At 48.2% G+C, this 12,819-nt stretch overlaps 1 protein-coding gene across 1 annotated transcript in view; it reads right to left on the bottom strand.

Annotated features, from left to right (window-relative positions):
* Positions 1 to 12,819, bottom strand: part of IQSEC3 (IQ motif and Sec7 domain ArfGEF 3) — a 105,235-nt gene that overhangs the window by 50,094 nt on the left and 42,322 nt on the right.

A 12,819-nucleotide genomic window follows, 5' to 3' on the forward strand; every position in this document is an offset into this window, starting at 1 on the left:
TCCCATGGAGCCCCCAGGAGGCTGAGCCATAGCTGCTGCCCACCTCCTTACCCTAAGGAGATACCTGCTAACTGGAGCCGTCATACCCCAGCCTGCCCTGGGGAATTAATACACTCGGGTTGCTCCCCTCCCTGGCCAGTCTCCTAGTTCCATCCCTCCCTCAAGGCCAAGTGCTAAGTCACCTGTCCATGAAGCTTTCCCAAGCAACTCCAGCTTTGACTGCTCCATCTGCTAGCACGCTAGGAGCTGCACTTAGAGAGTCTATCTCTATTTCCCAGGAGCAGAAGCGTCGTGGCTACAGCATGGGCTCAAATCCATACTCTACCACCGTGTGGCTTCAGTTAAGTTGCTTTTCCTCTGAGCCCATCTCTGGCTTCCTCATTTGTATGGTGGAGGTACTAGTACCTATTTTATCAGGTTATGGTGAGGGCAGAGGAGTCAGTATATATAAGGTGTTTAGCACACTGCCTGGCACAGAGTAAGTGCTCAGTCAGTGTTAACTCATGTCCCCCATCTATCGCCTCTTAGAGTCCAGGACCTATATTCTATTTTATCCCTGCTCCCCAGTTAATGCTGGGCAGATGATCAGTGCTCAGTTAATACTTGTTGATGGATGAATTGAAGGGAGAGCAAGAGTCAAGGGACAGCAGACAGAGATAGAAGATCAGGACTAGAAGGGACCCTAATGTCACCTAGTCCAGCCCTCCAATCTCCCTTTCTTATAGAAGGTGGGGTGACCTGGCCCAAAAGCCAGGCAATACTTAGGGTATTTTTTTCCTCTATAGTTTTGCCTCCATGTAAGGTGCCCCCAAATCAACAGGCAGAAAAGACACCTCTTCGTGTTGCTTTCACCCAACTTTGGAGCCTCCTGGTACTAGAATAACCAAGGATGAGTGGCGAACCCTTCCACTCAATCTCCATCTATCCTCCCCATACTCCTGGCCTCATTGCTCCCATAAAGGAGAGTACATTGGCTGGCCCTAGCAACAAGGAGCCCCAAACTCCCTAAGGAAACCCTCTATATGCATGATTCTTTCCTCCATCACTTTCTGTATGGCCATTAATCGAGTTGTATAGTTGGATGAGCTCTAGTTATCTGATATGGTTTTTTTTTTTCACCAGTTTTCACTGGTTGAAGATCTGACTGCAACTCATCTTGTCATAAGACTTACCCATTCTTCCCATAGGGCACACAGATATAGCCCTTCCCTCTCCTATCACAACCTGCCTCCAGGGCCTGGGGGCACCATTCAGTGTCATACATACATCTCTTCTCCAGACTGTTCTTGGTGCTAATGCCCAAGCCTCTTCACCCTAAAACGTTTTCCAGAATCTTTAGAGAACTGGTGGCTACTCAGGACTACAAACACCTTTCAAAATAGCCCTATGCTTTCTTTTACTGTGGGAGTCTGCTTGGCAAGAGGTTCTGGGGGAGTTGATGCCCCCCAATAACAATACTCAACCAGTGATGATGAAGGCAGGTGAATAAATACTCTGGCCTCTCATCCCTTGAGCAGAATAACTCCAAAGCACATTCCATGCCATCTCCCAAAAATGCCCAGTGGCCAAAGTCATGACCTGATCATTAATGAACATGTATTGGCTTCCTTCTCTTCTGTGTCTCATCCCCCACCCCCACACTGGCACTTCTTGGAGTCACCTTATCCCAAATAAACTACTTGTGTTAAACCAAAACAGATTTTAAAAATAGCCTTCTTTGTGGTCCACCCCTCTGAATATAGTCAGACTCCAAGGCCTTGTCTCCTGAACTCATTCATAGTGCCTGGGAGTTAGGAGACCCCTCACTGTCATCTCTAGCACATGCACATGCACATGCATGCATGCACGCACACACACACACACACACACATCCCAACACACACACACCAACGCATACACTGATGCATACATAATGCTTCTAACTAGCTCTGTGGCTTGGGTAATTTGTTCATCCTTCTGTGTCAGTTTTCCTTACTTGTCACATGATGAGAACTTACTTATCTCTAAGCTTGGAATTCTGGAAGCTTGGATTCCAGTGCCAAAGCCAGTCCACCAAGGCCCACCAGCCCCAAGGTTCCAGACTGTCTGGCTGATGGAACCAACTCTGCCTTTGCCCACCTCTATGCAAAGGGATCTGAGAGACTATGACACACCCCTCAATCCGAGTATATGATGAAAAGTATTAGAAAGAGGACTTTGTCCTTGCCTTCCCTCCTTAGACTTCTCCACTCACTTGTGTGGTATAAAGTAGCTACGGGAGACTCAGAACTAATGTCATCAATATGGCAAAGTTTAAGATTATACAGTACAGAGAAAAGAACATGGGCTTTGGTGTCAGGAAAACCTGGGTTAGAATCCTCTTTCTGCTACTTACTATGTGAACTTGGGCAAGTTGCCTAACCTCCTTGTGCCTCTATTTCCACAAAACAGGCATCCTAACTCCTTTGCAAGGTTGCTGTGAGGAATAAATATAGCTTGCAAAGAACTTAGTACAGTGCCTGGCACATAGTAGTCCTTGATAAATGATGACCACAGTGGTGGCAGTATTTGGAGCTGGAAACCTACAGCATGGAGTCTCAAAGGAATTCCCAGAAAAACAGCATGGAGAATTTCTATGTGGAAGGAGAAGGGGTTCTCAACATTTAGCCCTCTTCAACCTTCACAAAACAAACAGTAAGGTTTTTCCATCATAGCTCATGTTCCCAGGCCTCCAGACTAACTTCCATGGTCTTTAGGGAGAGAAGCAAAGGCAAATTGGCTTACAGAGACTTCCTCCCACCCTTGTTCTCCACCCACTGGAGCAACAACACTTTGAAGGACCTTGGTGTTGGGGATCACAAATCATGGGATCCATCACCTCTGATGAATCCATACACATCTACCACCTACAGGAAGTCTCCTTGGCTGTACCAGTCACAATATGAGGTATGCCCTAGGCAGACATTTGTCCAATGCTCCTTGTGTGGATCTGTGTTGTAGTCACTTTTCAGGGAGCTGTACAGGCCTGAGTACTTAAAACTTCTCATCAAAAGAATGTTCCCAGCCTCTCTTTCCCTCTCTGTACCCCATCTATAAAAATGGTCCAGTGAAAGAGTTTAGAATATTCATCCTAGCTGTTGCAGCTAGAAGGCCATATACTTCAACTTAGAGATCATCTACTTCAATCCCAGTCTCTTATGGAACCGTAAGCCCATTGTTCCAATGTCCAGAACATCACACTTTGCAAGACACAGGCTGTGCCCCCTTGAGTGTCTAGAGTTTACTGGGCTGACCTGATATCATGAAGCTGCTGTCCCCAGTGGGTCAGATTTCAGGCAGCCTGGCACTTGGACAGGAATCATGTGAATGGTATTCACTCCATGACCTGCATAGATTCTTGTAAGGAGAAGAGAGGGAGAGGAGGGGAGAGAGAGGCTGGTGATGTTAGCTATCTTGGGCTCATTATCCAGCTGTATGGAAACAGATTCCTTGAATGGCAGCCCACTAGCCTAGAGATACTTAGTGTGACTGATGACATAAAGGGGATGCTAGTCACAAGAATCTTTCCTGGGTTGGGACACCCACTTGAGAAGGGAAAAAGAATGTAGGTGGCACCAAAACAAGAGGGTTCTGAGAAGGCTTTGGTGGCACCCATATGACATTAGACCAATAAAAATACAAGGACTCAGGCCATGAATGGGGGTTATTCCACACATGAGAAAAAGACAGGATTTGAGCATGGCAAATGAAAGTCTTTGAGAAATTGGGGGAATAGCAGTTGCTCAGAGGAATACTACATGTGCCCAAGACCAGAATGACCTGTGTGTTGGGACTGAACATCACATCAGAGAGTGTCACCTATGTGGGAAGCTGACTTGTGCTTGGAGGGATGATAGGGGCCCGGAGAGCAGGGCATATATATGACTCCCCTGGAGTTCTAGTGACCACTCCATCCTATCATCGCTGCTATCAAAGCTGATTTCACAAAATGTAGATACTTTAATGTCAATACTTTGCTCAAAACCCATCAGTGACTTCCCAATACTCCTGAGATGAGGTCCACCAGCGTGGACTTAGAAGCACTTGTGATCTTACTACAACCTCCCCTTCCAGCCACATTTCCACCAAGTGATCCACCCACTCTGTGCACACTGAAATTCTCCCCAAATCTGCCAAGCCCTCCCAGACCACTATGTCTCTCAACAACCTTCTTCTGCCTTGAGATGTCTTCTCTCCATGATCCTAATCTCCCACCCCCATTTTCTCTGCTTTGTCAACTCTTTCAGGACACACTCATTGCCCCTGGGAAGAATCAGTCCCACCCTCCAATGTGCTCTCATAATTCTTGGCACTCGCCTCTATTTCAGCAATGACCACTTTGTGTTCTAATTATTCATTGATGTGTCTCTCTCTGTTAGACTATGCCATGTACACCTTTTTATCACCAGTGCAATCACAGCGGGCTGGCTCATAATACATGTTTAATAAATGTTAAATGAAAAGATAGATGGCTGGACAGGTCGATGGATGGACATCATTTAATCTCTACTACTTTCCCAAGGGCAGAGGTACTGAGGTAGGGTCAGTGATGCACCACCCAGACTCTCCTTCAAGGACTGACTTGTTGCCCAGCTCTGGGAGACTGCCCTCTGCTGTCAGCCCCTTCAGCTCCTTCAGGGAGTGTCTCAAAGGCAGTGTCTCCTTGGCCCAAAGTCACGTCCTTCCCAGAGCTGTCGGAATCCAGTGACTGATTGAGGCAGGGATATAAAGGCTCAGCCATTGTTACTTAACATGGGGCAAGTTTGGTAGGTCATTCTCCCTCCAGAGCTCACCTGGGACTGGCTGAGGATTTTGTTGGACTTCTGTCACTTGGACTTTTTCTTTTGCCCCATGCTATGTTCCTGCCCTCCTTTCCGTGTGTGTTGATCCCAAGCACATCCTCTAGGAAACATTCAGCACCCTCAACTCAGAGTCTGCTTCCCAGAGAACCAAATCAGTGACATAACCAGCTTTTCTTTCTTCTTCCTTCTTCTCTAGATAGCAAAGATTACCTGGGTCTGCCTGCCCACACACCTGTAGAACCTTTCCTGTTTCCCAACACCTTTGAAACACCTTGAAAGAGCTCTGGGCTCTCTTTCCAGAAAAATGCACATGATTTCATACATGCCAAATTTTACCTTCACATTCTGAGGCCTTAGAGACTCCATAGACCCAGGCTAAAAACACTATTCTGGAGAGATGATCACAGATTATCTGCCATACGCTGAAGACTGTGCCAAGGGCCATAGGCAGCTCTGGTCGTACAAAGTGTTTGGCTACCACCCACCTGAGAGTTTTCAGACACTGTTTACTGTTATCCTAGCACTGACGGCATCCTTGTTCACAAGTAAGAGAGCTTGAGTGGAGTGAGGCCCCTGGTTCTGCAACTTGTTCGTTAGCTGACTTGGGCAAGATACCTAACTTTTCTGTACCTCAGTTTGCTCATTTGCAAAGTGGGGATGTGAATATCTCCTTTCAAAGAGAGTGAGAAAGGTAAAATTAATTCATAGATAGGCTGGTATGCTGGCCACAATGGGAAATACGGCCTCTTTTTTTTTAAGTTTATTTATTTATTTGGGGGGGGGGAAGTGCACCCATGAGTGGGGGAGGGGTAGAGAGAGAGAGGGAGAGAGAATCCCAAGCAGGCTCTGTGCTGTCAGCACACAGCCGGATTCAGGGCTCAGTCTCAGCAACCATGAGATCGTGACTTGAGCCAAAATTAAGAATTGGACGCTTAGCTGACTGAGCCACCCAAGTGTCCTGGAAATACAGCCTTTCTATGCACCTGGCAGGACCCTGTGCTCACACAGCCTCTGCCAGGGAGCTGACTCAGGTCAGTGAGTGTCCTCCCTGGGCTCCCAGGCAAGGCCATGTCGCCCCCTGCCAGGAGCTGGAAGGATGGAGGTAACTGGAGAACTGTGCAAGAGCCAGGAGAGGGCACTTAGGTCCATGCTGCCCTACTGGAGGCTGGCTTGAGTGATGGCCTTTGGCATGAAGGTGGAGAAAGGAATGAGGAGGCACCTAGAGGCCCACCTCCTGAGGGGCTTGTTGGTGTTGGTGCTGGTGGGTGGCCGCGGGAGGCTGTTTTCCCATCTGCGCAAGACTAAAGCAGTGATTACTAGAGACCTTGCCAGGAGGGTTTGGGGGGGCTAAAGGATTCCTCATGTGGGAAGAACCTCCAGAAGTCCTGACCAATTGCACTACATTAGCCCAAACTCTGCCAGCCTTTCTTTTTTTTTTTCAAGCTTATTTTTGAGAGAGAGAGAGAAAGAGAGAGAGTGAGTGGGGGAGGGGAGGGGCAGAGAGAGGGAGACAGAGAATCTGAAGCAGGGTCCAGGCTCTGAGCTGTCAGTGCAGAGCCCAATGCGGAGCTTGAACCCACAACCTGGCGAGATCATGACCTGAGCCAAAGTCAGATGCTTAACCAACTGATCCACCCAGGTGCCCCTGCCTGCCTTTCTTAAAGTGCTTTTGGGACAAAGAAACTAGGAATTTTGCAGAAAAAAGCTAACAACATGGCTCGCATCTGAAGACTTTTCAGCCTTTACTAAAACACTTCCTTATCTCCCATGTCTGAATCAATAAGGTGATCGTAGATGGTCAGAATAAAGGCACCAAGCAAGGAAAGCCAAGCATCCTCTGGGTCCCAGATAGTACTGGGGAAATCTGAGGTGAACAGAGGGCCAGTGCTGGAAACAGAGTCGCTCTGTACTCATTCTAAGGACAGGCTAGAAAATGCTACTCCAGGTGGTGGAAGGAACACTGGGCTGTGAGTCAAGGTCCAATCTGGCTTCTGCCCGCAGCATTTGGTATAACCTTGGGCATGCCACTTCTCTCTGGACCTCTGTCTCCTCATCATGAAATGGACAGTCTCTGCAAAATGCTTTGACATCTGGAAGGAAGGAGAGGCTCAGCTTTCTCCATTTCTCCTTTCCTCTCCATGGGCCCCAGGCCCACACTGCACCATCCCTGCCCAGTGGCTGGGCTCTGGCTCCTCTGCCCTCAACACCCAAGGACACAGCATAAGCCTCCCTTTACTTCCCTTACGTCATTTAATCCATGGCAGCACCTGCCCCAGCCCATGGCTCCTTGACCTCCATTATCCAAGCTGGAAGCCAGGTCTCAGAATAGAAACCCCTGGAGGAGGGCAGCTGTGGCTTTCTGGGTTCATCCACTTGCAGAAACTGCCCTGGATTCATTGACTGTGACAGATGCTTCTCCTTCCCCTCTCCCAAGGGCCCTGAGAGAGTAAGTGATGCTCTCTCTTGTCAGCTCCTTGGAGACTCTGGGCTTTGGTCTCATAGCTGTTCCAAAAAAGTGCTGGCTGGTTTGCTTTGTCTGTAGGGGTTTCCTGTCAAAGGAACCACAGTCCTCTGGACTTGTGCCTTCCCCATATCCAGGCCCACAGTACCGTGGTGCTCACTCAAGGAAGGTCACAGAAGCAGCCCAGGCAGACTGTCCCCAGATGTCCAGTGTGGGCATCAGCCTCCCCTACTCAGCCCACCCCACAAGGGAACAGCAGCACCTGGGCACATCAGAACCTGCTGTCCTCCAGGGAAATCTCATCTAGAAGTTTCCTCTGGACACCTCCCTCACAGGCTCCTAAACTGGCCACACTGATTAATACCATCTTCTTGCCACTGGAATCCTAATATTTTGAGCATTTTATTTTCTCACAAATAGGCATAGATCTGGTAACAAAATCAGGCTCTAAGGACATCCTACCCGCTTTCTGCCCCTTCCCTGACACACAGCACACAATTTCACAAATGCATGTTTCTCTAAGCCCAGACACAGAACTCACTGTACCCCTAAATGCACCTCAGATTTCTTCACCGTTTATGTCTGCTTGTGTTATCGTCCCTAAGAGATCGTCCCATGCCTGACATCCTCATGGCACCCAACCCTGCAAGGAAGCTCCAGAAACACTGCCTTTAAAACCATCTCTGGACACACAGCCTAAAGTCGTCACACAGCCAGTGCAGGGAACACTTCGTATTTACAGCCTAGTGAAACTCTGGATTTTATTTAATTTTTTCTCTTATTATGAGCCATTTTACATATGGAAATATGAGTAACATATATAAAGTGTAAAGAAAAATCTTCACTTGTACCCAGCTCAAGAAATGGCACATTAGAAGCCTTTGACACCTCACATATTCCTTCTCCTCTTCTCAAAGGAATCTTTGTCCTGAATTTGTGTTTATTATTTCCTGCTTTTCCTTGGGGGCAAATTTCCTCCTTGTCCTTACGTAAGTGGCGGTGGCTGCTTTTGCAGCAGCACCAAGCCTGCATAGTGTGCTCACGGGGCAGGTCTGGGAACACTCGAGATCTTGCAGACCCCACACAGGTCAGGAGGCCCCTCTCCAAGGGCAATGGCCTGCAACTCCATGCTGGCAGGACAGAAAAGATGGCAGGGATCTGGCCGCAGCTGAGCTGCACCCATTGTCTCAGCAAGGAAGACTTTTAGGAAAGAAAATGGACTCATTCTTTAAGGACCTATTCCCCCGCCCCACCACCACCACCATGGTCTGGGTATGTTACCATGGGCCACGGTGACTCTCAGGAGCCACATAAGTGATGCTGGGAGAGGTGTACTCAAGAAAGACATCAGCCCATGAGCCAGCTGGGAGCCAGGTCCAGGGTGTGAGTGCTTTGGGGTCCCTGAGAGGAGGGAACACAGGAGGCCACAGGCAATGTTGGCCAGTGCACAGATGGGGACAGCGCTGCAGCAGGTAGGACTCCACGCCAGACAGCCTGGCTTTGCACGCTGGCTCTGCCATCGACTTGCTGTGTGACCTTGGGCAAGTTGCTTAACCTTGTGCCTCGCTTTCTTCTCTATGGGAGAATTAAGGTGTGTAAAATGCTCAGTAAGCCCTATATAATGAACAACTATCTTTTTCCTTTTTAGGATTTCCAACATGCTATTCTGTTCAAACAAGAAAACAAAAAAGCAAAAACCTCATTCCGTTTCCGAATATGAAAAGGTAGGAAGGAAGTGACTTCAGAATAAAGAACAGTCCTTAACTTGAACTATCTTTCTCTCACGTTCTTGTGAGAGAGTTCTTTAAATGGAAAAGTAGTGCTCTTTTCTGCACAGCATAATTTCTGAAGCTCTGAGTTACAGAGGATGCCAAGAGAAGCCTGCCAGGAGGTATAAGGGCTGGGAGGCAGCAGGATATAACGAGTGGGAGATGAAGAACCAGACTGACCATGGTTTAAAATCTAACAACTCACTTGCTGTGTGGTCTTGGCTAGTTCCCTAACTTTTCGGAGCCTGTTTCCTCTTCTGTTGGGAGAGTTGACAAAACAATGTCCATTAAGCTTCTGGGACCTACTGATCCCCTGTAAATGTAGGTTTCCTTCCTTCATCTGGGCATGTCGCACTTCCTCACCTTCTGGCTCAAGAGCGATGACTCCCTGGAGAGCAAAGACCTCATCTAATCCTTCTTGGGTCCCTCTGAGGGATGGTGATGATCGCAACACACACAGTGCATCCCAGAGGCTGGGCCATGCCCAGCTATTTTGTTTCCTCATGGCTATAAAGTCCCTTTATTCCATCCTCCTCCTGTCCCACTCAGATTGGCCCTACCTCACCCCAGCAGAGCAGATGTTTTTTTGGATCTTGAGCTATTTCCAGGGAAAGACATTCTCCCAGCTCCTCACAGACTCAACTTCACCACAAGCCAGGGAAAAGGTATCCGATGGCCTACAGGTGTCTGTGGCAGTCAGGTGTGTGCTGACCCCAAACAGGAGTCTTGTGACACAAGAGATGGAAATGGCAAATGCCCGGTAGTGTAGGACACTGCTCTGGCCATCCATCCAGTTTCTACGGAACAAGATTATTGACCTATTTCCTTTCAGTCACCTTCATTATCTTTTGCTTTCCGACTTGAAGTTCTTCCTAATGTCTAGCTTCAGTCATTCTTGCTACCGAAGAAACCTTCACAAGCTCACAAGTATCAGAATGGCTGTGCTATTTTCTACATGTCTGCGGGTTTCACACGTCTCTCCAAACGTGTTTAGGATGAAGGGACGATGCATAGCACACTGGCTTTGGGAAGAAGCCTCAGAGATCCCAGCTTGGGGAACCACCCACCCCTCCAGGCAGGGCAGGGGTCAGTGCCAGGCCATAAACCTTTCCCTGAAAGGGTTCGACCGTTTCCTCCTTTTTAAATAAAAAAATTTTTAATCTTTATTTATTTTTGAAAGAAAGAGTGTGATCAGGGGAGGAGCAGAGAGACAGGGAGACACAGAATCTGAAGCAGGTTCCAGGCCCTGAGCTGTCAGCACAGAGCTCAACGCAGGGCTCGAACTCACCAACCATGAGATCATGACCTGAGCTGAAGTTGTACACTCAACTGACTGAGCCACCCAGGTGCTCCCATTTCCTCCTCTTAAGAGAACAGACAAACTGTCAGCTGGCAAGAATTTTCTGATAAAATGCCTCTGCTCTTAATCTCATCCTAGCCTGCACTGTGACAGCCTGGTGCTGGGTGAAATCATTTCCTCTCCTGCCCTGATGTCTAGAAAATCTCCTCTCTGGGCCCGTTGGCCCTACTGGATTGGCATTCATCTGGGTCTCTAGCTTCTTTGATCTTTTCCCCAAATTGGTCCCTTAATTCTGAGAGTCTCTCTTTCATTCAGATATTGGGCTCTTTCCAGCAGCCTATGTCCCAGGCTAGGCTTGAATAGAAACATCTGAAAGATGCCTCCTTCTCCGTGCCCATCACCTGCCATCCAAAGGAGGGACTAGACCCTCTTTCTGAAGGGCATGTCTCAATGACTCTGAACATTCCAGGTAGTGTGTCCCCTCCTACTTGCCATACCAGGGGCTCTGCCATTAGACCCTCATCTCCTAAAGTAGTCAGCACATTCTTTCTAAACATTTCCTAGTCATACTTGAGTTTCCAGTCCCCTTCTCTGGGACTCCTGGATCTTGATTGATTTTTCCCTCTCTGCTCCTGAAAAATCCAGCTGTCAAATAGCACTTACTGAGTGGTTCCTATATGCCAAGCACCTTTCCAGGAATCATCTCATTTAACTACCTCAACCACTGTAAGAGGTAACTGTTCCTGTTATCCCCATTTTACAGGTAAGCAAATTGAGGATGAGAAGGTTTATGTAATTTAACCAAGGTAACAGAGTTTGTAAGTTGCCAAGCCAGGATTTAGACCTGGATTTGAGTTGCTCTGTCTGTGTTCTCAACCGCTCCACATTCTAGTACTTCCTTGAAGTCTTCCTGAATTTATCTTCGAGCCCAGGGTACTATTTTACTACCTTCCCACTTCTCAGATCTTCCTGTCCAACCTAGAAGGGCATCCACAAAACTCATCTGGCGCATCCCTCTGCACTTGGAGAAGAAAAGAGACTCTCATATTTTTAAGTTCGTTATTAATCAGTAATTGTGAGTATCCTGTTCATTGGTATCATTGCTCATTATGAATTAATAAATTCATAGTAATATACAAGTCTCTTATAATGCTGTTTCTGGTGAGCCAGGTCCCCTGAAATCCGAGGACCTCAGGGTCACCTAATCGCTTCTCCAAACCTGCCAACCTGCAGCCTAGACGTGGAACATGGGAACCACGCTGAGATCCTGCCAGTCTCTGTGGGTGGTGGAGCATGGCCGAGGCAGTGCATTCAAACAGTGACAGGCAGGAAGCAGGCTTTAATGCCCCCCGTTTGTTGCAGCCCCTCTCTTTATGCGGGCTTGTTTTGATCTCCGTCAGCTTCTTCCTTTGGAACCTGAACAAGTTGCTTCTTTCCCCTATTTCCCCAGCTGGAAAACGGACACAGTAATTCTTGCCCCTGTGGCCTTTAACAGGTTTGTGGTGAGGATCAGACGGGTGAACGGTTGGGAAGGAGTTTTACAACCCGGAGCACCCTGTACACATGTTAGTTAAGGTTATGACCAGCTTTCCACCGAAACTTCCTTCATTTTCCATCATTTCTGTCCTTGGAATGAAGGAAGCTGCATGCATGGCAGAAGGGAAGCGGGTATCGGGCTCTTTCCTGGAGCATCCCGGGGGACAAAGTCCAGCGCCCAGGCAGGCCCTTGGATGCGGAGAGTGGGGTGAGGACCAGGGAAAATGACAGAAGGTGGTTGTGAGAGCCTGGACGACTCAGAGCAAGGCGAAGCTTTCCTCCTTTTGAAAATTCCCTTTTGTGTTTTAACAATCAGTAGAATAGAGAAAGACAGAACCCGTGCACCGGCCCACTTGACGCTTCTCCTTTCTTATGTGTGCTCGCACGAGTTTGGATGCTGCCGTTCCCATCTGCTTCTTGGGTCCACTGTCCCCCATGTTCCTGTCATGCCACTTGCCCTTTGTTTTGCTTTGTAAATGCTCCCGGGTGCTCCTGCTGCCTCGGCCCAAGGCAGAGTGTCTTCTTACAGAATTACTGCCACAGGGACCCTGGGCATTAGACGGTTCACCCCCTTATGTAGTAGCTGGGGAAACTGAGGCATTGAGCTGGTGGTAGAAAGCCCCAGCTCTTCAGGAAGCCTGAGTTCTAGACCCTGTTGGGCACGTCACCAGCTGGGAGAGCTTGGGCAAGGCACCTTCCTCCGGTCCTCAGTCTCCTATCTGTGTGATAAAGAGTGGTGTATCACTTGGGTCCCTTCCAGCCAGAAACCCTCCGGTTCAAAAGCAATAACTCCTGCTAGCTCTTCTGCCTGTCAGGGACAGCATCATATGCCAGTCTTCCTTCACAGACAGCTGTCTTTCCTGGTTTTTGTTTTTGTTTTCTTTTTGTGGTTTTTTAATCATCATACACACACATACACACACACACACAAAA

This window comes from Lynx rufus, unplaced genomic scaffold (genome assembly GCF_022079265.1).
Source record: "Lynx rufus isolate CCGP_SWC_20201006 ecotype Redwood Valley unplaced genomic scaffold, mLynRuf1.p SCAF_7, whole genome shotgun sequence".
Lineage (NCBI taxonomy): Eukaryota > Metazoa > Chordata > Mammalia > Carnivora > Felidae > Lynx > Lynx rufus.